The sequence below is a fragment of the Drosophila novamexicana genome, unplaced genomic scaffold (genome assembly GCF_003285875.2).
Source record: "Drosophila novamexicana strain 15010-1031.04,08,12 unplaced genomic scaffold, DnovRS2.1 tig00000193-arrow-pilon, whole genome shotgun sequence".
NCBI classification, from domain to species: domain Eukaryota; kingdom Metazoa; phylum Arthropoda; class Insecta; order Diptera; family Drosophilidae; genus Drosophila; species Drosophila novamexicana.
In genome coordinates, this window is record NW_020824787.1 from 2,344,612 (window position 1) to 2,369,464 (window position 24,853).

Consider the following 24,853-nt stretch of genomic DNA (forward strand, 5'->3'; position numbering starts at 1 on the left):
TGTTGATTAGAATTCATATGAAGCAGAAAAAAAAGATGAAGTAAAAGTCAAGACATCTTGAAAACCCAAAACTGGTATCAAGGATCACAGGGCTATCAAAAAAAGTAATCTTAAAGTTTTCTAATTAACATGAATAAATATAAACAAATAATAATTATTTATTATAAGACTCCATGGTTGGCGTCCCAAGTCGTGGACCTAGTCCATAATTTCAAAAATAATCTTAAAATAAAAGTGATATATAACTAAAACAGTTATACTTAAGGGCAAACGATGGGCTTGCAGGCCTGATTTAAGCAAACTTAATCTTTTAAACGCAGGTATATTTATAGATATCTTGTTTTAAGGAACAAAGAAAACGAGATACTAATTCGAAAATGAAAATTGGCTTACGTTTATGTCTTTTGCCTGTCTAAGCTGGCTTTTTCCATTCAAATCAAAGCAAATATGAGATGGCAACTGATTTATTTATCTAGAAGTCCGGGATAAAGTTGGCAAATGCTACTGAGTCAGCAATAAACATACGTAGATAAACATTTTATGGTTATGGGATTAAAACTAGGATTCCACCAGCATCAACTAGCAATTGTCCTTAGAGTTAAGTACACACACTCGCAACCACTGGGACTGAGTTGCTGTCTTTTAATAACTGTTGATTTCTAGAGAAGCTCACTGGAGCATTTCCAAGAGGCATCCTTGCCATGGTTCTAAAACGCATAAACATTATTGCGAGTGGCTCACAGCTCAGAGCTGCTGTTCACTGAATGGAAAATGGGGATAACTGGATGTGGTAGGTGGATGCCATGTGCAAAGTACCATCGGGCACTTAGTGTGGCCCGTCGCAGCCACAGTCGTAGCCACCTAATCCCAGAGCTTATTGCTGCTCCTTCAGCAGCAGTTCCGACTGCTACCCTGACCCTCAGTTTTCAACACTACCAGCCCATGCTAGCTGTGGAACTGCTCCACGTGTCTGTCTGTAATTAACATGGCATTCAAAGCCAAATCTCTGTTAGATTTGCCACATGTGGTTGCCGCATTGAGTGGCAAATGCCTCAACAGCCACGCACAAGTGTTGAGTGCCCATGAGCCGAACAATTTGTGAGTGTTGCAAGTCTCGGAAATTTTACAAACGACCAAAATATCAGCAGCTCGGAAATTTTTTTTGTTTTATTAACTTTTGATTCAGCTGATTTATTTGTGACCTTGTGCCATGTGCCATATGTTCAATTAATCGAGTTGTGCAACAAAATGGCAGCCCGCACCTAAATTTAATTTTCCGATACATGTTAAAAATCAATACATGATAGTCAAGAAAATAGCATTGAAGCTTGAAGTAAAGTACAATAAAGTATAAAGTATATCTAAAACATCGATATTTAATGATATTATGAAATTATATAGAATAGAAAAATGCTTGTCTTAATATATAGGATATAAAAATGTTTGTCTATTTGAATGCTTGATATTTGATTCGGCCATGTTATTACTCAGCATTTGATTTGAAACTTCCCAGTTAGTTCTGCTTTATTTATTAAGCAAGTGGAACATGAATCGAATGGCAAATAGTGCTTAAAGGTTGGATAAAGCTTTTCCTCAATACAGTAAGTGGAAGATTACTCTAAGATGCACATTCGACTACTTCTGGCACTCACGCATGTTCAGTTCTTTTTAATAGGCATATACGCCGATCCCCGGGGATACCAATATTACAGGACTAAAGTGCCGTCTTACAAAATGCGCGGGCCATATCAGGAACCAGTGGCACCAGCGGACTATTGCAGAAAGGGACTCTGCCCGAAAGGTGTTCGTCACATTTCCTGTAACAATACGTTTGTAAGATTTTGATTAACTACAGTTGAACCTGGCTTACGAATTCAAATTGCATTTATTTCATTTAAGTAGGGCGAAATCTGTCCCACATCACCCAATGGTATTAACATGGAAAATTACATTACTAACATTTTGGAATCTCATAATGGTGTACGGAAAATAATCGAACAGACCGTGGATGATTTGCCAAAAGCCAAAAAATTGCCCCCACTCCGCTGGGATGAAGAACTCTCCGTAGTGGCAATGCGCGTCACAAATTTTTGTAACTATATTGTGGCCCACAATTGCGTTAACGTCCCACGTTTCTTAAATGTCGCTCGCAACTCAGGTGACTTAACAATTTATTCATACAGTACTGCATACATAATTCGCTTTATATTTCAAAATTGGCTAATGGGTTATCAATATTTTAAAGCTTCATATGTACATGAATTTCCAGTGAATGCTACAGAAGAAACTGAGTCTTTAGCAAATATTATAAATCAGAGGGTTGACAAAGTGGGTTGCGGCTTGTTGATAGATGTACAAACGCCACCTGTAGCTTATTTTACCTGTTTGTATAATGAAAAAATCAGGCCTGGAAAGCAATTGTATGAAACAAATCCATAAAATCCGACTTTAAATCTATGTCAAATATATATAATAAACTTATTATAAAATAAATATATATAATAAACAAGTAAGCGGTTCTAGTCGGGAGCTTCCGACTAGGGAACCCTGCATGTTAGTTCTGCATTATTTATTAAGCAAGTGGAACATGAATCGAATTGCATATAATGCTAAAAAGGTTGGAAAAAGGTATTCCTCAACACAGAAAGTGATAGATCTTTCGGCTAGTTCTGGTACTCACGCATATTCAGCTCTTTTTAATAGGGGATACCCCCGGGATACCAACTCTACAGGACTTAAGTGCTCTCTTACATTATGCGCGGGTCATTTCAGCAGCCAAATTGGACTCCGATTGGGTAATGCTGAACCCGATTTGTATAGTTGAAATGCACTTATATTAAGTGTGCCGAAAATTTTCTAAGCCACGCAATGGTCTTAACATGCAAAAACACAGACCGTTTTGAACCATCATAATAATATACGGAACCGAATGCATATAAAAATGAATATTTTGCGTTGAAAATGCATAAATGATTAAGTAATATAATCATAAGTTATATCATTTGATCAGCATGAACAACCTGACAGACTGATAACCTGATAGCCCGAGCAGATCCAGGTTTAATTTAAAGTTATGGCTTTCTTGTATTTGCTCCCCTGCCTTCTCTCTTCATCTCTCTCTCTCTCTCTCACTCCCTCTCTTTGTTTGTATGGAATTCCAGTTCTTTTATAACTCTCTAACTCGTTCAGTTGATTGAGCTGATTTCTTTTTGCGCCTCGTGCAACACATGTCAATTAGTCAAGTTGTACAACAAAATGGCAGCCGGCTGCCAAATTTAATTTTCCCATGCATGCCGACAGTCAAGACACCACACACATCCTTCCAGCCCAACCCTTCAGCTGGCAGGCGTCTGGAGCTGCTCGTCTCGTTGAATGGATTCAAAGCATTTTCATGTCACAAAAACGAAGCGAAAACTTTTCAACATGTGTTGGCAGCTTTCGGGGTGGTCGAAAGCAGCAAAAAAAATGGGGGAAAAAAAATTTGGAGGGAGTTGAAAATCGTGAAAAACTCTTGCAAAGTTGTGGGAGCTTTTCTAAAAGAGAAAAAAAAACAGGTGCCAAGTGGCAAGTGGCAGGTAATAATCTATGCATGTATGTCGCCGTATGTGCGGCTGTGTGTGTGTGTGTGTGTGTGTAGCTAACACTTGGCAGCACTTTACATTTATTGTGGCAGTCGCCTGAGTGGGTGGCTGCGGGGGGAGGGCAGGTGCTGCATTTGAAAGTGCCTGTCATGGCTGGGAAAACCCAATGCTAACAGTTGGGCGACTTGGCCACAAGTTCTAAGCTGTCTTAGTTGCTTATTATGCAGCAACACCCTCTGCCACGCCTCTCCACAATCCTGGCCAGCTGCTCCGGCTGCTGCTCCTACTGCTGCCCGTCCTTAGGGCCCACAAGCAGTTCCTGTCATGTCATTGCCAGCCAGGGGCCGTGCGGAAATGAGCAGCTGTCTTGAGCTGTGACTTCTCCATCTGCTGCCCCCCTACCACACATCGAATGCCATCTCCAAAGCACACACACACACATGCCCAGCATTCAAGTTTCAGCCACGCCCCCCGAACACACACTCCTCGCCGCCCAGCGCCCCTATGCACTGTGTGCCTTCATGCCTTTGGGGGCCACTTGTGCTAAGTAGTCGCTGCAGCTGAGTGCAATGAAATTTTAGCTCGCCTCTAGCGCCAGCTACTAAGTCAAACCCACACACACGCTCACACTCACACACACACACTGACTGCTACACATGCCAATACACATAACAGCTTGAGCAGTAGATGCAGCTGTGGCAGCCATTTTTTATCATCATTTCCGTAACTCGTTGACAAACGGAAGCGTCGAGCCGTTCAGGCAATGGCAACTGCAAAGAAGCAGAACACAACACCAACACACACCCATACACAGACAAACACAGACACACACACACTCACATTCAGTATCTTAGCCAGAGATATATTTGTAGGCATCTCACCCACCCATGGCACAAGGAAATGGCCGTAATGGCAGGCATTTCCATTGCTTATGATATTTTGTTCAAACAACACTTGATACCACCTTTTCATACTTTTCCGTATTTTTCTCAGTTTATTCAGTTTTTCGTGTACGCAACATCTGAAGCATACTCCCCCCCTTTGCTATTGAAATGATCGAAGTGGGCCCACAGGTAAATTGTTGTTGCCACAAAAAATACTTCTAAATAAAAAGTGTCTGACGATACAGAAAATAGACATACTTATTCGTCGAAATATAAATTGTGTTGGCAATTTTGTAAGTCAAGAGCAATTTCATTTAAGTTCAAAGTCAAGTAAAATAAGCAACATAAAATATTGCAGAAACATAATTTAAACCAGCTCTGGTCGGGATGGCCCGACAATTGTTCTATCTTCCTAACACACATACATGCATACATAGATACACAAACACACGCGTGCCGCTAGCTCCGCAGTTAATGTTACAGCTGTTGCCCTTCCTTCCCAAGCCCCACACTTTGATAAAAGTGTTCTGAGATAACTTCGAAGTTTATAGTGCGGAGTATTTGATATTTTCAGTGCTTTAATATGAAATACAAATGTGTTCACATACCCAATTGCCTGAAAGCCATGTTTCAAAATCGATATTTATCGATATTATGAAAATGGGAGCAGTTAACGAAAACAAACTTGTTCTGCGTTTGGTATACGAGACTATATATATATTTCTTATTTGAGTCTCTTGCTCTTGTAGTTTCCGAGAAAAGCGCATTCACACGCGGATATAGCTAAATCGATATGTGTCGCTATCCTGATCAAGATTTTATATAATTTTTGTTCTCTAAGTTGATTCCTTTGGCCTGTTTAATGTATGTGTGAAATTATTTATTCCCGTAATCGGGATCCCTCTCGCCCTTTTCTCTCTCACTCCCCCTTCCTCGCTTTCTCTCTCTTTCTCTCTCTGGTTTCTCCTCCTTTATTGGTACTTTTACCTCTATCTCCATGTTTGTTTCACGATCTATTATATGCCTTTGTATTTCACTCACTAAATTTTTCTTTTCAACCTATTGGCAACTGCCATTGAAATCCATCAAATTTTCTCAGATTTCATTTCGATAACTTCTCATTCAAACCCCAAGTATATTTTTAAATTTCATTCAGATATTCTTACTCTGCTTTGCATTGACTCCCTTTTGGACATTCACTTTCCGCCCCGTCATTGGCATTCGCACAGTCCTTAGACTCAGTTCACACATTTATACAGGCTACTTGCTGGCCATCCGCTTTTCCTATCAACAACTTAGTACCATTTCCCTTCTTACAAGCACCCCCTCATGTGCTAGCGCTGGCTAGTTTGTTGGCATCGGCATTCCCGATTTTTTCGCATTGACAGCAAAAATCGAAATATATTTGCCCAGGCAATTGCCGCCTGCCACGCTTTACACCACAATCTCTGGAGAGTAGAGAGAGAGGGCAAAGCGGAAGCTTTCAATGGGCACACTCTTACTCTTTCTCTCCTCCCCTCTCCCTTCCTCTTCCACTCTCTGTTTAAGTGTTGTCCTACTGGCTAACTTGTGGTGCTGTTTGCTTTACTGCTTGGCACGTTGTGAGGCTCTTGGAATGTTTTTACTGCTGAATGGGTAATTTAGTATTTGGCAATTAGCTTTTGCTTTCGGCTCGTTCAGTAGCCCAGTTGGCCAGTGTTGGATAGTGAGTGTTTTTCTTTATCCGGAACCCATTAAAGATGGGTAAGCCGGGTATAACGATTCGGTGCACATGCACGCAACAGGCAAATGGGGGCTTCTTGGTCAGTACTCACAGCCTACGGTATTTTCTAGTCAACCACTTCTGAGCGGAATACTCTTTCTTGCTTTTCCCAGTTTAGTTATGCTCTCCAACTCCACTTCCCCGCACTCAGCATAGTCGCATGCAACGCGAACTCGTTTGTTTGTTTATCTGTTAAATTATGCAGTCGCCTATTAAGTGGATGAGATTTATGTCGGTCCACCACAAGGAGCTGAGAGCAGCTGTGGAAAACCCTTTTCCATTTGCATTATATGCGATTTGGCTTGACTAGTTGTTCATGCTTATATGATGAGCCCAACCAATTTGATGGGTCATAGTAAAAATTTGCTTTTGCAACATTTTATGCTCAATTTGTAATTATTTTTCATGTCCTTGTTGGCGCTGGCTCGCCCACTGTTCAATTTGTTTGCGCTTCATTAAATATTATTGAAATGCTGCAATTAATTGCGTAATTGTTATTTTATGTCACGACAGCAGCAACAACTACAACAAGTGTAGGGGCGACACTTTAGGCACTTGACACAGCAACAACAATAGCAACTGAATATTGCTGCGGCCTGTGGCCCTTCTGGTCCTGTGGCCATTTGACATCCTGCAATTTGCAATTTGCACATTAAATTAAACACAAATAACTCGTAGATTTGTCCCATATAAAATGCAGCCATGCAATTAGCTGCCAAATCAACAACCCGCGCAAATTGCCAGCTGTGTGCACAAAAATGTGGACTCCAGAGAAGTGCGAAAATAAAATAAAAATCATTTTTAATTTTTATGCGAATTTTCAGGATTTTAAATTGCAAACATTTTTAGCATATATTATATGTGCAGAAGCCTCTTAATTTAATCATCAGGCATACAAAATCAATTCAATTATAAGCAATAAAATATTCCTGTCAAAAATCGGTTTAGTATTGACAAATAGCAAAAAGTTTCAAGTTTGGACAGAGCATGTAAAAAGTTTTGAGAATTTGATGACTTCATTTTACAAATTGATGTACAACAAGGTACAATACCAGTATTTTAATGAAATTTTGAATTAAGACGAATTTCTAATTTTAAATTTACATAAATAGTTAAACATAATAGTTACTCACTCGAAAAAACAATTTAGCAGAAAATAACCATTTTATTTCTATTCAATTTTCTGTAATTGTTTTTTTTTCGATAATGAAATGAATTTCCACATGATGGGAAGATTAGGCCATACTCTTATTTCTAAAGAGGTTTATATAAGAGTTTTCAATTGCATAAAATTGCAGAAATTAACAAAAGAAATTCGAACAATATTCAACTCAATAAGAGTTAAAATGAAGAAAGAGATATTTCATTATTATTCGAAGAATGTAATGAACAAATGTAAATGCCAAATGAGCATTTATTTGACATATTTTTTTCCATTATTATCTTCTACTCTTCTCTTCTTAATTTTTAGTAAGAGTTATGTAAAGGACGTTTCTTGCTAGAGTATCGCAAGTTTTAAAACCAATTCAAAACATGTCAAACTGTTAAAACACGCATACGCCGAGTTGGCCTGCAGCAAATATTTTTCATAGAATATTTGTATTACTTATTGCCTGACGTTTCACACACACAAGCACACATTTCACATTTAAGTCAAACCTAATCTTAGTTTTGCGTTAACGTTTTGTTATTGTGGTTCCCTTGCCCTTCTTCATTTAGGCAAACAATAAGCCGAGTAAAGTACTCGTAATGTACACACATAAAAACAAAAGCAAAATATGGCTCATTGCAATTGTCGGCGCAGTAAATCAAAGCCAAAAGCAGCTGAAGAAGGCGCCACTCGTGGCCCACTGGCCATTTGTCAAAAAGTCAACAGGCGCGTTGACAACTGAGCGGCCGAAGGTGGTGCTGGTGGTGGTTGCCACCACCGAGGTGCCACCGTTGGCACAAACGGGGTGCGCAACGGGCGATTTAATTTCATTATTAAACAATGGGCGACAAAGTTGCAGCAGATTTCATTTATGGCCCAAATGTCAGCCGAGCCACACGCGATGGCCAGCAAGCAGATCCACAAGCCTCAACTGGTCACGACGACAGGCCAGGCCAGGACAGGAGAGGTCGGTCCGGGCTACGTCAGGTCGGACCAGGCGAGACGAAGTACAAGTCCAAGTAACCGAGGCACATGTGAAGTGGCACGCAAATGTATAACGTTGATGCATTGCTCAGGAATCTGGTAATTAAACAAATATGACAGATATATTGCAGCACTTGCCTTGATGGATGGGCCTACAGTTGGGGGTGAGCGGAGGGGAGGGGGCATCTAGCCAATTAACAAATTTTAGCGTAAATCTAATTGCGCCCGTCTAATACACTCGCATAATTCTAAAAATGAAGTCACGCCTCTGATTTATGCGGCAGCATTTTAAAATGTCCGGCGGCTTAAGCCGTTAACATAATTTATTGGCAACGCTTTGGGCCAGGTAGCGCGACCGTGTCCGTGCCCATATCCGTTTACAATGGGCGTGTCCAGGCCTCGCACTGAGCCGTAAAATAAATAATAATCCAAATAAATGTGCCACGCATTGGTCGATGGGGGGCGGTGGGGGGCCCAATTGGGGACTGCCTTTGCCTTTTTAGCGGGGCGTTAATTGACAGTAATTTTATTAGAGGTAAATAAAGCCGTGAACGGCCGCTAGATGGAGCCAGCACAGATTTAACAGCATCGTAAATATTTAACAAATTATTCGATTTTAATGAGCTGGAAAAGTGCAAATCACTGGCGGCTTTCCGGTTTTTTTTTTCCAACCATCGGTATGGTTACCCCCTCCCCGTTGCTGCCCTTCAATTGCCTTATTTATCATTAATTTTATTTTAAAGTGACAAATGCAAATAATTAAAAGGCGGTTTGTTGTGCAACATGCAATTAACCCAGAAGGCCAGAAGAGGCTTTGCTTGATCCACAAAAAGATCTGCGCATTTAATACATAATATATACAATATATTATGTTTATTTATTATTATTTTTTCATTTAAGCCAAGTAGTGAAAGTATGTTTATTATTATTTTTTGTTTACCAGGAACAACTCTTGGCTTTCTGAGAACCCCTGCGACTTTTACTACTAACCAACTGTAGACATCGGAAAGCCTAGCATAACCTAACATAACCTCAAATAACTTAGCATAACTTAACATAAGTCAATGTAGCCAAAAACTAAATACAATAACAAAATGTAAAAAAATAATAATATATTTTGTTAAAATAAAGTCCCTCTTTCTTTCTCTCTTTCTCTGAACCTATCAGTCTCTCTATATACCTCTCCCTCTATCTGTCTCTGTTCCTTTGTCTCTGCTGTTAACTGTTAGCTTGCACTGTTATTGCCAGCACTGTAAACAACTTTAAAGTGCTTGACTGTTTACTGTTAATGCTTAACTGCCACTGTTATTGTTCATATTTTCATTACTGTTTACTGTTCATGCTTACTTGACTTTACTGCTGCTTTTACTGCTAACTGCCGTCTACTGACTGCAGTAACTGCGCTCCGCAGTCTCAACTGTTCTATTATGTGTGCTTTTCTTTAAACTGCAACTGCAGCTGCAATTGCAACTCATACTGCAGAGCATGCGTTCGACTGCTGAAAGATATATATATTTTGTTTTGCTTTAAAATCAAACGCATTTTTAGATTAGGTCTGGGGTCTATGCGAAACTCTAGACTCCTGCCTGTCTACGCTATTCAATGACCCAAAAAAGGCCCCGCTGCCCCATACTGCTGCCGGGTATATACAAAATGGCTGGCCAAATGCTTGGCAACAACTTGGGCTGCCATTTACAATTGTTGTCAGACATTTTCATGCGAGCTCATAACATTTTATGCACCAAATAAATTTGCATGTTGCACTTTTGAATAATCGTCGCCGTTGACAAACAACTGGCAGCCAAGTCGCTCGCCTGGAAATGTAAGCCGATCCCTTATCCTTTTGCATCCACTCAGCCGCGCGGCCAGAAGTAAAAACCAAAGCGTACGCGACAAGCTCAAATCGCTGGAGCTGCTTCTGCCACTGCTACTGCTCCTGTTACTGCTACTGCTACTGGTGGAGTGTCATGGCGCGGCGCCAGCTGGCAAGCAGCGTAGAGGCGTGGCAGTGAACGCCCACAGCAGCCGCCTCAGTTGCATGCAAATTGCTCGCCCGCCCCAAGCGGCCATCAGACACGTAAATTTTGGCGGGCGCACGCAGACAACCCGACGCTGAGCTCAACTCAGCTCAACTCGACTCGACTCGACTCGACTCGAGGACTACACGATGACGACATCCTTGCATGAATGAAGAGCCCAAATGAAATGCCATTAATTTGGCAAATGAATGCGGTTGCGTCTCCAGTGTAGCCTCGCCTCGGTCTCGACCGCAGCCAGGCGGATTGCTACAGCTGCCTGCCTGAAAGACAGACAGCCATAGACGGCAATGGGATCCCAGTTGCCATTTACCAGTTACCCAGCTATCCAGCTACCCAGCTACCGTCAACCACTTGGCAGCAATTACCCGACAAGTGTAAACAAATTTCACTCTCGTTTTACAACACCTACGTACCGAATGGCCCTTCTATCCTTTTTCTGATCCGTGTAAAAACAAATGCCTACGATAACGCTGCTCACAAAACCTCAGAAGTAGAACCTTTAAAATACAGCTGTGCATCGGTTATATGGTTCGGGTTAGCAGAAGAGGTAAGCGAAACATATGATAAGTAAGACTTGCACGAAAATGTAAGCTTACCTTTCTAATTTCAAAGGCTTCAATCAAGACAATTTGAAAAACTTAATGTCTCAGTCAACTTATGAGCATCTTGGCATTAAAAAGCAAAGCATAACATAACAAACCAAAACATAACATAATTAATCATAACATGAAATTATATAATGTAAAATTATATAGATATCATATGATATAGCATAAAGATAATTAACATAACATAACGTAACGTATAATAAAAGAACAAAAGATAACATAAAGTTGTATAAACAACACCACATGCTTTAACAGAACGTAGCATGACATAAAAAACTTACATTATATAAAGTTAAAAAACAGCTAAACGGAACACAAAATAACACAACAAACCATAGCTCACATAAGATAATATAACAAAAGAAGAGATAACATAACATAACTTACCATAACATAACATAGCATAACATAAAATGCAGAAACTTAACACAATGTTTAACCTCATAGCACGAATAACATAATATAGCATAGCTAAGATAGCATATAATTAAATAACAAACACTTAAATAAATAACATTAGTACGAGTATTGGGAAGGAGCAGAACGTGTTCTATATCTGTTATTACAACCTAGACCCAATCCTAGCTGTACGGTGTTTAAAAACACTTTATGCCCAAACAATGTTCTTTGATATATACTTGGTTTCGAGTTAATTCCTGCCCAGACCCAATCGAATTTTAATAAAGTAACCCTGCTTGGAATCAGCCTCAATGCACGCTTTTCAGTAAGCACGACAGCGAAAACATCAAATTAATTTTTTCGCTGAAACAGCAGCTTTATCGAGACAGTTGATTTTCAGTTCCAAAAAACTGCAGAGTCGTCAGAGAAATTTCCAACCGACACAGACACACACACACACACTCCCTATACCCCTTGGCTTAAGCTCCCGAAAGGCGAGGCGCGCCCATAAAATTTTAACAAAAAAACATAAAGCTGATGGATTTACGAACTGAGGACGAGCGGACCAAAACACTCACTTCAACGCCAAGTAGGTAGCTGAGTGGTTGAGTGGGTGAGTGGGTGGTTGTGTAAGTGGTTTCGGGCGCTTGGGCGTTTGAGTGCTGAATTGGAGGGTGCCAAATAATAATAGTTTTTCACTTGTCCCGCTGACCGCCAGCAGTCGAGCGTTGAGTTTATGTGACAAACGTGACTCAGGCGACAATTGCTCGGCTTTTCGGTGGCACAGCAGAGTCAGAGTCGCAGTCGCAGTCACAGTCACATCAGCATCCCCTACACTAATACGCACCCCAAGGCAGCCAAGCAGCCACCCAGCTCGCTCGCTGGCCGCTTTACACTGGCAGGCATTGCCTTTTTATGGCCGCACAATAAAGCGAGCAATTGAGCGTCTTAAAGTGTCGCCCAAGTGCATTTAAATCACACACTTTGCGACCATTTGCCGTAATTTGACTTTAAATGTTATGACCCCCGGGCCTCGGACGTCGCGACGTCAAGACGTCCGACTTCTACCGACTGTCGAGGCCCACTCACAGTTAGTTTCCTAGTTGGTAAGCCATTTTATGGTCATGTCTGCTGCTTACAACTGCTGCCACATAAATTTGATGGACATGTCGATTATGTGCTGTGAACGACCCAGTCAGCAGTTCCCCATTAACCCCCACGCTCGATCGCTTTCGCCGACCTTGGCGCACAAACAGCAACAGCAACAGCAACAGCAACAACCACAACAAAAAATGAGGACATCAAAATATGCAAAATGTTTGCCGTTTTCATTTAAAACATTTCACATTTTAAATTTTACATTTTATATATTTTTCTTTATATTTTACATTTTAAATTGCCGCGAAATAAAAAGCAGCACAATTGATTTTCGCTTTCCAACCAAAATAAACGCAGGCCACAGCAACGGTCATAAAAAATAAAATATATATATATATATATATATATATATGTATATGGAACAAGTACGCTTGCATTGCACTTCAACGATTTATATTTTAAATACCCCCTAGACAAGTTCGTCAAAAGGTGTTTGCTGCGACACTCAGCCAGTTGGCAAAAGATTAAACAAATGCTTGACAAGGATTAATAAATACAACTTATTGAGCTCAGTATCACTGCAAAAGTAGAGATTATTAGAGGCTGGCGATAAGTTCGATTGTCAATACAATCGATAACAAATTGTCTATTGCTGCTGCAAAACGATTAACCTTGCTAAATGAACGAGCTGCTAGTTCCGCTGGCCTATAATCGGCCTAATTTGATTGAAAAATTCGCTCCATTGGTATTTCCAGCAATCGAAAAATGGATTAATATTTCTAAGAATCGATTATGACAATGCACTATCGATATTACTGATAGTCCGATCTATTCGATTTAAATACAGGCTGTTAATTATATAACACAGCTTGGAAATCATCCCAATCGACTGCCAGGCGTGTTCTAAAGAGACGCAGAATTGGAGGACTCCGAATGCAGAGGAGCTAGCGGAGGCCTCATCCAAACTTTTTTTGTAAATTTTTATTATGTTAGATTCAACTATAGAATAAATTGTATTAGTATTTATTCGTTAAAAAGTAATTTAAGTTGATCTTTTTATAAAGTTAAAATTAAAGAAAACAATTAATTTAGAGAGCATCTGACAGTCGTTCAATGCTTAGTGGACTTTCTTTATTGCAGCATGTGCTGCAGCATATTCACCAACATTACACATCGAAATCGCTGGCTTAATATGCTAGTTATAAAATAGCACACACACACACACACACACACACACACACACACACACACACACACACACGTACACACGTGCACACACACCAACATCACTAGGAATAAGCCAGGGACAAGCCCAAGCGAACAAAAAGCGGTTGCAGATACGCAAGGCACATAAAAATGGTGGGGAAAGCAGCAAACGATGAACACAAGTGTGGCAAAAATAAATTAAAAATTGCCCACGAATATAATAAAGTACGACAAAAGAGCTAACTTTGCAGCGCCGAAGCTTAAATGCCCTCACAGAGATGAAAAGAAAAACAAATGGATCATAAAGTAGCTGCTAAAAGTAATCTATTCTCAAAGTTATAAAGTAAGCCTTGGATAGTTTTTTTTCCTATCACCTTTCCCAACTATGAGAAACAATTCTTAATATCCTAAAAAAATTATACTATTAAATGATAATCTATAATATCATAATCCTATTAAGCCTATTGCCTATAGAAACAAGACCGCAATTTCAGCAAAAAAACTCTATTGAAAAATTTGTGGATCAGTTAAACTCTTATAATCCAAGTTCAGATTCTGTTCATGGTAGATAGAAAATTTAAGCCGCAGCCCGACACTGTTCGCCCCACAGAATATATACTCGATATATATTCCATCTCAATGCCAAATATACAAACATGTAACTTATATTACAAAGCATATCTCAATCGTAAAGATTTACCTAGTCGAGTATATTTTAGTATTTAAATTAATTTATAATAGTCAAAAGGTTGCAACAGGCTGATACAGCACAAATACCCAAGTAAGAAGTGTAAGAAAAAAATGGTGAAAAAATAATTATGAAAATTAAAATAAATATATTTTATAGCTGGTGGACATGGAAACCATTGACCATGGGATATAAGAAATATGGCAAGCAGTCTACAGCATTAATTACAACACATGTGTATAAAATATTGTTGGCATTGGGCAAAAGTGATTATGCCTACTTGGTAGATAATAATCGAAAATGCAATTTTTCGATTTAAACATAAGAATTCTGTAGAAGAATAAGCGTTTCAGTAATTGCGCGACTTTAAAGTAAGTAATGCCAAATGGCTTAATGCGAACAATCAGCTGGCCACGTGGAACGCACAATTTACATACCTTTCAAAGCCTGTGTATAAGTGGATATGTATAAATATATTTTTGAACAGCTGTAGCTAATTTGGCAGCCTTTAAAATGAGGCTCACATTAAGCTGACCGTCAGAGCTACTCAAAGCGCAGAGCTGAAGCAAACCGAAACCAAAGCCGACGCGACGGCTGCTCTGTCGCAGCGGATGTGGATGCGGATGCGGCCGCTTAAGTGCCTGCCAGGGCTATAACAATATACAACAACAACAACAACAACAACAGCAACAAAAACAGCAACAAGCTGAGGCAGTAACAAGCGCAGCAACAAAAGCCGCTGCTGATATGCCGCTTATTATTTATGTATTTTAATAACAAGCAGACGGACGCCATTGCCCATTGCCACAGACAATGGCGGACAGGCAGCAAAATGGCCGACGGTTAATGCGACAGCTGCTGTGGCCAGTCGAGAAAGAGAGGAGAAAGGAGGGCGAGAGAGCGCGCGCGACTGATAGCCACAGCCAGAATGTAAAAGAATCCAGCTGAAACAGACAGCCTTGCCTTTAAAATAATAAACAACTCGCAAGCAAGAGCTAAGAGTTCAATTCTGGACTAGAAGTTTCCCTGCAGCGATGTATATTATTAAATATTAATCAATTAATGCGATAGCTGCTGTGGAGAGAGAGAGAGAGAGAGAGAGAGAGAGAGAGAAACAGAGAGAGAGAGAGTGAGAGAGATAGAGAGAGAGAGAGAAAGAGAGATTGAGAGCGAGAGAGAGAGAGAGAGAGAGAGAGTGAGAGAGAGAGAGAGAGAGAGAGAGAGAGAGAGAGAGGAGTGAGAGAGAGAGAGAGAGAGAGAGAGAGAGGGGGAGAGAGAGATAGAGAGAGAGAGAATGCTAGACTAGAAGATACTCCATAGAGAAGTAGATTATTATATTATATAAGCTGGCATAAAAATAAAGCTGTGAATGAAACTTTATTTATATAAAATTTGCTGCACAAATTACAGAAACTTTTCCCTTATGCAACATTTCACTGACAAGCGTGAAGCTTGACTGAAAAATGTTGGAATGCAACAGATATGCCATTTATCCGATGAACTTCAGCAAATATTGAATTTTAGGAAGTCCAAGTCTCACAGAAGGAATTCAAGTTTCATAGAGTTATGTCTACAATGTAATACGTTTGTATAAGGTAGAAGCTGGATATTTTTTTTATCAAAATTTGTTTATTACCTGTACTTAGATCTTTTTAATACTGGCGGCATTCCTAAGTTTTCATAGCTTAGTATTCATATGTCCTTATACCACAGAAGAGAATTTAAAAAATGTGCAACGATTTTAAAAAGACATGAGAGGACAACTGCTACCCCATTAAATATATAGTATTATTATCGTATGCAACGGGATATAGCCATTTGTTTTACCCTAAGTCTGGCTAATCTCATCGTTCTCACAGAGCTCACCTTCCAAATTTGTGCATAACAAATGAAACTATTTGAACTAAATTTATAGCATTTAATATTTAGAGGGTATTTTGCTGTTCACATACTTGAATTAAACGTTAAGGAAAATCTTTTAAGCCATTTTACACAGGCTACAATAGACGGTAAAGTTAAATTGGCGGCAATGATTACTCCGACCGCCAGACGGACAACAAGTCGTATGCTTGATGCGCAACGTTTCGAAGCGAAGGCATTTATAGTTCAAGTTGTGTTGTGACCGCAACTTGAAAATCTCGCAGTCTCTCGCTCTCTCTCACTTCGCCCTCTCTCCCTTATCCCCGCAGTTTACCTGCACTCTTATCCAGTTAAGACCCCACCATAATCATGGCCATGCAGAGGCATTTAAAAGTATTTAATATACATACATGTTGAGATACTTGTGCTTCATATATGAGTAGGGCTCGGGCACTCGTTGCATAATTAATGCGTTGAGTTTTACATTTACATTTACGATGCGAACATTGTACGCAGCCATCGAGGCTGATGATGCGCATTAAGTGGGCGTGGCCAAGAGACCAATGCGACGTCGACGTGCAGTCAAGTATAGGTAAAATTGATGCACCATATCAGTTGGCAAAGATATATATATATATATGAACAAACTTATATGTATATATATATATCTGTGGGATATATACACGATAACTCAAATGGGGCAAGTGTATGCAGCGTACGTGAGCCAATGATGCCGCTGCTGGCTTAATGAAATTATTATTTTCATTTCAGTTTCATTGTCTTGCGGCCAAATGAAATTTTCAACGAATATTAACAAGCTGCAGAAAATTGTTAAGCACAATAACGCCCGGATAACGACATTGAAATACGCTGCATAATCCAAGATATATATTTAAGTTCATTGGAAGTTGAAGATATGTTAAGATTCATTGTAACGACTACTGAATGATAAGATTTTATTTATATCTAAGTTGAAGGCAATTCAAGTCTTTTGAATTGATTAATGATTGAAGATTCTATAAGGGCTTTCATCTTATCAAGGTTAAAGAATTTAAAAGAATTATTTGATAATTCCTTAATTTTTAGATTAAGTTTTATTTTATCAAAAATTTAAAATGGCGTAAACTGAATATCTGGCATAAATGTTGCGCAATTAAACTATGTAAAATTCAAGAAAGAACATTACGAACTTAATGAAGCTCAGCAGTATTAACTAAAAACTGCCCATGAAATGAAAATAAAAATGTCTTTTTTATAAATGCATAATATAAAAAATTCTTTTTATAAAAAAGTGTAAGCATATAAGTAAAAAAGCTTAATAGTTAAATGTATTGTGTAATAATTTAAATCCATTTTTTGTTTAAATTCATCGTTAAATAATTTAAAACAAATACATTTTTATACTGAATTAAAGTATTTTTTAAATATTAGACAATGTAGTTAACCGATTTTCTGCTTAAATTTAGTAAGCACTTTTTTAGATAAAAAAAAAAAAATTAAATAAAAGTCTCGATGTCTAGCTAAACTAAAATGTATAATATCGAAAGGTCGGCAAACCCAGCTTAAAATTGTTGAGAGTTATTTATACATTATAAATAATTGATTGAAATCATCAAATGACAACATAAATCGCACTTAATTGGCTTTGTGGCCAACCCAAGCAATGCCCTCATCAACTTGCCATTTACTTAAGACAATTCGTATAAGAAAGTTAATCTATCCCTCTTCTATTTATATATTGTTAGTACCAGCTACTAGCACAGTCAATGCCAGGCACAAGCAATTTGCAGCCAAGCATATAACCAAGCGGCACACATGTATGTTGCTCATTAAATTTGCGCAGAAAAGTGGGCAACGCTTTTCGTATGCTCGATTTTGATTTCAAGTGAAAACGCGCAGCGCTTTAACCAAATAAATGAGCAACAGTCGACAACATTCACGTTCACGCTCATGTTGACGTTGACGTTGACGATTCACGCACGTTGCTGGCAATGGTTTTATAAGTTACCAATCCCCAACACCCTAGCCCGCAGCGCTGAAGCAGCATACAAACAGCTACAAAAAAAATGGTATAAAAATTAAGCATACGCAGCGTGTTACGAAGACGAGGGTGCGCTGCGCTGCGGGAATACAGTTGCAGTTGTAGTTGCAACAGTTCTTGTTGTTGTTGTTATTATTGTAGTTGCAGCTGCTATTTCAGTTGTTGCTGATGCTGGGGCGTTTTTAATGAGCGGCAGCGCATAGCATTGCAAAATACGTAAAAACGTGGCAGACAAAGGCAACAGACTGTGCAATACCCTGTACTGAATACATTATATGATGTGTGTATGTATGAGCATATCAGATTATATGCCTGTTTATCTGTAAAAACGTATTAAACAGAGAAAGCCGTGATAATTTCACTGACTGATTTTAAGAAATATACTTTTATATATAAAAATATATTAACAATTTATTACGAGAACATTTTAAAGTAGTTAAGTTAGGCCGTACATTCTTTTTCGAAGTGCCTATCAACCCTTCTTTATTCATGAGAACAGAGTATCAAATGCTTGCGTTAGGCAACGACGATGCTCGTGCATAAACATCGACAACTGTGTGGGCGTGGCACATATTTTAGTTACCAACTGCAGCTGCCTGATTGCATATGCCATATATATGTGTGTGTGTGTGTATGTGTGTGTGTGTGTGTTTGTATCTGTGTGTGCAGCAACGTTGCCATAACATTAATTTTGTTAATTAAAACTTTCGCACGGCTTTAAAGTTTACTGCCAGCTAGCTGTGCGTGTGTGTGTGCGTGAGTGTATGTGTGTGTGTTTTTGATTGTTGTTGTTGTTGTTCTACTTGTCAGCTGGCGGCCTTGTAATACTCGCTGCCAGCGCATCTGCATATGTGACAACCAGTCAACCAGCCAGTCTGTCAGTTTGTCATTCGCTCGGTTTGGCTCTGCACCTGTAACTGCATCTGCATGCAGCCACCTACATACCCCTCCTCAAACCAGCCCCCTGGCCCCTCTGTGCCATTGCTGGCCCCTATGACCCTGTTGCTGCTGGCGACTTTCGGGGTTTTGTTTGCTGTACGTTAAGCAAGAACAACTTTTGCTGGCCGAAGGCGCCTACAAAACTTTTGCCAGCGGCACGCGTTGTTTTGATTGTTGCTGTTGTTCTTGTTGTTGTTGTTCTTGCTGTTGTTGTTGTTGTTGTTGTTTTTGCTGTTATAGTTATATCTGCTGCTGTTATTGCTATGCCCACAAATCTGTAAAATGTTTTGTGCACATTTCAAGTGTTTACATAGCCGCAAGTTTGTGGCTTTTGCAAAGGCAACTGTTGATCATGTGGTCGGAACAAGGGCAAAGGGAACGGGCGGCCTGCCGTTTAGACCAGGAACAGAATCATGCACATACGCAAATTAAAAATGCATGCATTCATTAAACTGCATTAATAATAAATTGTTTGTTGTTTGGCTATGAGAATGAGGCATATCAAGTTGTTGTTTTCTAATCCACTTAAACTCGTTAGGCGCATAATGAATCCAAATGGGGCAGAACTTTAAATGGCATTTTATTTAGAAAATAACTTATAAGCACGTATGTGTAAATACAAAAACAAACTAACACTTTGCAGCAATCAAATACTTGAAACTATGCTGTGTCACATATTGTCAACAGTTGAGTATGGTTTGAAAAAGTTCTTGGAGTTCGCAAATGGAATTATTACACAATTTTACAAAATATGTGTGCCTAATTATCCTGTGAATCAAGCCAATCCCAAATGAGAGATCGTAGCTGATTTTAACTGAAATCCCAATTAAAAGAAAGAAAAAGAAATTCGGAATATGAGAAACTTTCTAAGCCCAACTAAAGTACATCCAAACAAGGAAATTCTAACTGAAAAATAGATACCGAAGAAACTGCCAAGGAGTTCGAACTGCGAGAGAGAAAATCCCAACTAAGACTGTCAATGTCCAACAGCTCGCTTCTTACACGCTGAAGAATCCGGCCAAGGCAACCTAACTAAAGAGCTGAGAGATGTTAACTGATCCTAAAGGAAATAACAACTTCGTAAAATCCAACTTCTAACTTCTAAAAAAAATACTGAAGAATCCTGTTAAGGGGTCCTGTAGAGCTGTAGAGCTGAAAGACCTTTACGGAACCTGACTGGAATTACAACTTCTAAGACGTCCGAACTAGGCGAAATCCATAGGCAGAGCCTAACTGCTCTTAATTGACAAAATTGATCCATAATCCTGCTTAAGGTACTCTAACCGAGCCAACCTAGTTGAAGATTCCTTATTAAGAGTCTTATTAACCTATGATACGAGGCTTAAAGGAAGGCAGGAACATAAGAGGTCAATCATAAGATAATACCAAAGATAGTTCTTCAGAAGAGATTAACTGGGTTAAGTAAATATGCATAGTCTATAAGTAAGTTCAATTGGGAGCAAAGCGAAAGCACCAATATGGGCCCGCACACATTCAAAACGAAAACCCATTAAAAGCGTACTGAGAGGCCATTTTAACAGGCAGATTATAGTTCCCATGCTAACAAGTTGGATCGGGAATCTTGAAAAGCCATTATCAAAGCACATTATGGATTATAAAAAGTCAGAATTCAGCAACAATTTATACACTTCCAGCAGGCTCTAGCTGCTAAATTAATATAATAGATCAAAAAGTTGTTGTTCAAACAAGGCAGCTGGCCTTGCTCTGAACAAAAAAAAATATGTTTATGCCATGAAAATTACAATATTTGCCTAGAATCATTATTCATTTTATGCGCGTACAACTGAAGCGTCTGCTTTCAGGCACACGAAGTTGGCTGCGCCTATTCGACAATCATGAAGTTGGCCGCGCTTAGCCGTAACACATGAAGTTGGCTGCGCAGGAACATTGTAGTTAAATGAACTCAAGATGAAAGTTTGCTTTATATACAATATCATGGCATGAGTTTGCATAAACGTTGGAATATTCTTTGCTGCTGTTGTTGTTGTTGTACTCATTGTTGCTTCAGTTGTTATTGTGAGCGTTTATTGCCTTTGACATCATTACAAAGCCATCGGCAGCTTCCGTTCGGTTACCCTCTTTGCCGCTGCTTCAGCTGCTTTTGAGGCTTTCAATACAAATATATATTTTTTTGGCATGCTCGCCAAAAACTTGCGACGCTTCGCTTTGTTGTCAGCAAAAAGCGTAAAATATATAGGTTCTTATGCTATATATGCTCTCTCTCTCTCTTTCTCTCTGGGTTATGTGTACACACATTTTGCCAGCAAGTTTTATGAGCTCTTTTGGCACTCTGATGGCCCAGTCATTTGCACAAGTCGTGACATACTGAAGCCAGAGCAGGCACAATCACAGGCACAAGGGCAGAGTGCAGCGGCAGGAGGGGGGACAACTGGGGGCCTAGCTACTCCATGTATATGTTGGGTATTGAATGGAGCTGTGGCTGGTGTAGCGCTCCATTTTACACTCGAGCATGTTTATATGCAAAGCGGCTATAAAATTTGCAAAACTTTTAATGGTTCATAAAATATTTAACGTAATGGCGGCGGCGGCGGCGGCGACCAAAAACCGGTTAAAGACAGGCCAAAACAACAAGGCGACAAGGACACGAACGTGGCCGAGAACGTGGCAAGTGTCAGAGGAGCACCAGGACCAAGAGATTTGTTGGCTGGCAACAAGCCGCAAACGAGCGAACCAAACGATAAAGCGACACACACACACACGCACACAGAGAGCAGCCCAGAAGGACAGTCCGGAGTCCTGACTGGCAGCAATTGCAGTTCCGCTTCTCGGGCAGCCTTCTGCCCTGGCTGCCGTGGCAATCGGCTGCAATTTATATAGGGAAAGTTCCCGTTTTCGCTTGCTGCTACTTTGCCCACATAATTGCAAATTATCGCCTCAGCCATTTCAGTTAACTGACCTGTGACCGCAGCGGTACGCCTGGTCCGGCTCCTAGCCACAAACTGCGATTTATGCAACCGGCCAAAAGGTGTCGCTAAATTATGCCGTGTGCATGTTTTAATTGCAAAGCTCATATTCCATATTTAGGACGGGACGCAGGCAGCCAATAAATTTCATCAAATGCTCACACGGCGCCTGGGGGCTCGCATAATTTGCCGCACAGCATTACAAAACTTCGATTCGATTATCGCATAATGCATTAGAGCGCTGAGAGTGGTTGGCATGGCAAGGGGAGCGCGGGACGCTTTGAAATGGAGAGTGCTGCTGCTATCAATTTATGAGCTGCACTTGCTATTGAAAGCGATTCAATGAAAGCAATTGGAAACGAGCGTTGTTTGCAAAGTTGAGAAAGTAAAAGCTGAGACAGCAAACAAAATGTACAGCAAAATATGAGTTCAAACTAATTAGAAGGCCTATGTGGAATCGAATAAAATCTTATATAAATTATATTAGCTTTAAATATGCATTTCTTAACACTATTTAAAAGGCCTTAAGGATTATGTCGCATCGAATAAAAGCTTATACACAATTATATAAGCTTGCAATATGCATTTCCAACACTGTTAAAAGTGCCCGAACTACTTAAAATACAACAAAAATTGCACAACACTATGTTATACTGATAAAAGATATAGATATCAGATAGTTTACCTATGTAAAATTATTGTCAACATTTTTTTTTAATTTTGCAAGAAATAAGTAAATCGGCTAAAAGTTCTAAGAAAAATGTATATATTCTCTTAAAGTAAATAACTTTATATATACGCCCACAGCCACATGCTATGTTATTTATGGCACTAAGAATAGCTGAATGACTTTCATATTTGGGTTTCTTTGCGCTTTCGCCAATATGGGCCAAACTATGGGACAGCCCTCGAACTCGCATAAAATAGTAATTACCTCCTCGACTCGTTGCTGTAATTTGCGCTCGGCAACAACAACAACAACAAATCGTCGCCAGAGGAGACAAAACTGAAGCAGTGGAGAAACCGAAGCTGAAGCGGTAGAGACAGCGGCAATGACAGCGAATTCACAGCGGAAGTCAGCGTCGGGGCGAGCAAGCGAGCGGAAACGGAAATGCGCAAATGTTAGGGGCAGCAAATGAAAATGGCTCCCCAAGCGTCGTTTATCAGAAACGGGCGGCGCGACTTTTGAGCGCAAATCGAAGTGACAGCTAAAAAGAATTTCAACCAAAAAAAAAAAAAAAAACATGGCAAAAGGATTCGCTTTACTTTTGTGTGTATTTTGCCTGATGGAAAAGGGGCAGGTGCAAGCAGTCACAGGTAAGGATAGAGGTCAGTGCACACATAAACGCACGTGCCGCAGACATATCGAAAAACAATGGCAATGCCAGCGTCTACATAATTAGAAGCCATATGTGAGGCTATGATGGACGGGAGAGCTTGTACGCTTAAACTATTAATATCTCTTTGAATTTTCTGGTTATCTCAATCGTAAGCTCAGGACTCGCCCTTTTACCACACTTTGCCTGAAAAGCTCTTGCTTGTGAGGTATAGAAAACCAGATTACAGGGCATGCACAAAGTCGAGCATGGCCGTTTGCATTCTTTTGTTGCGCAACAACAGAAGCTGTTATGAAAATGCCCTGCAAAACATTTTCATGCAAATGCAAAACATTGTTGAATATACGCCCTCCAAAATGCCTCCGATAAAGCCGCCCATATACATATATCCCCTTTCTTCACACACACCCCCCCCCCCCCCTCCCCCCTCACCATGGTGCTGCTCTTCACATTCTGTGCAGCACGTACGCTTCCATGTTGCCAGCGACGCCTTCGTCCTGCTGCTGCTGGTTCGTCTTCGTCGTCGTTTGCCAGCTTTTAATTTTAATGCGTGTTGCACGCTCGCTTCCAAAAATTAAACGCCGGCTTATTTTCCGTTCCTCTGACTGCCAACGAAGCTTCCCTCAGTTCTCCCTCACCAACTGCCTTCGTTTTGATAATTTCACATCTAAACATGGCGCAAAAGTTTCGCTGTCGCTTTTTGGACCGTACAAATAGGCGTCGATTAGGCAAATCAACGCATTTGTATGCAGATTATGTGCCAGCGGGCAGCAGCACAGACCAAGGCACACACACACAAACGGCGGGTGTAGCTGGTGTAGGTGGCAGCAACAGCAATTGTTGTTGCTGCTGTTGTCGCCTCTAATTGCGCATAGTCCGTCAGCTTCTCAACTAGGCGTATACATAAAAAAAATAAAAATAGCACACAAACTTGTTAAAAATAGTTGGGATCATAAGATGACCGCAGAGTCTTGGATTATTAGCTATCGGGATGGGTCTCAGGAGCTTGCGAGAAAAACTCAGACCAAGTCAGGGCTTTTTTCATGTCCTTTTCATTCGCAGACCCCAAGCTATATTTCTATAAAATATATTCTCTTTGCAATAACAGAAACAAGCCCAGCACATCTTATTTTACAAAATTATAAGATGTGCAGGAAAGTAAGAAAAAACTATCGATGGCAGCAAGAGTAATCGATAAGAGCTCAGCGTGGATACTATCGATAATTTAATCGATTGTATTGCACAAGAGAATATATATAATCGTGTTAACTCTTAATTGATTTAACACTGCAAACATAAAGATACATCGTTCTCTAGCTCTTTGTTTCCTTT

At 39.9% G+C, this 24,853-nt stretch overlaps 1 long non-coding RNA gene across 1 annotated transcript; it reads left to right on the plus strand.

The window, feature by feature from the left end:
- The first annotated feature begins 1,602 nt into the window (after positions 1-1,602).
- LOC115758947 lies at positions 1,603-2,506 on the plus strand. The gene is made up of 2 exons (XR_004017471.1): positions 1,603-1,833; positions 1,900-2,506. It is a non-coding gene; the product is annotated as an uncharacterized LOC115758947 (long non-coding RNA).
- The last annotated feature ends 22,347 nt before the right edge of the window (positions 2,507-24,853 follow it).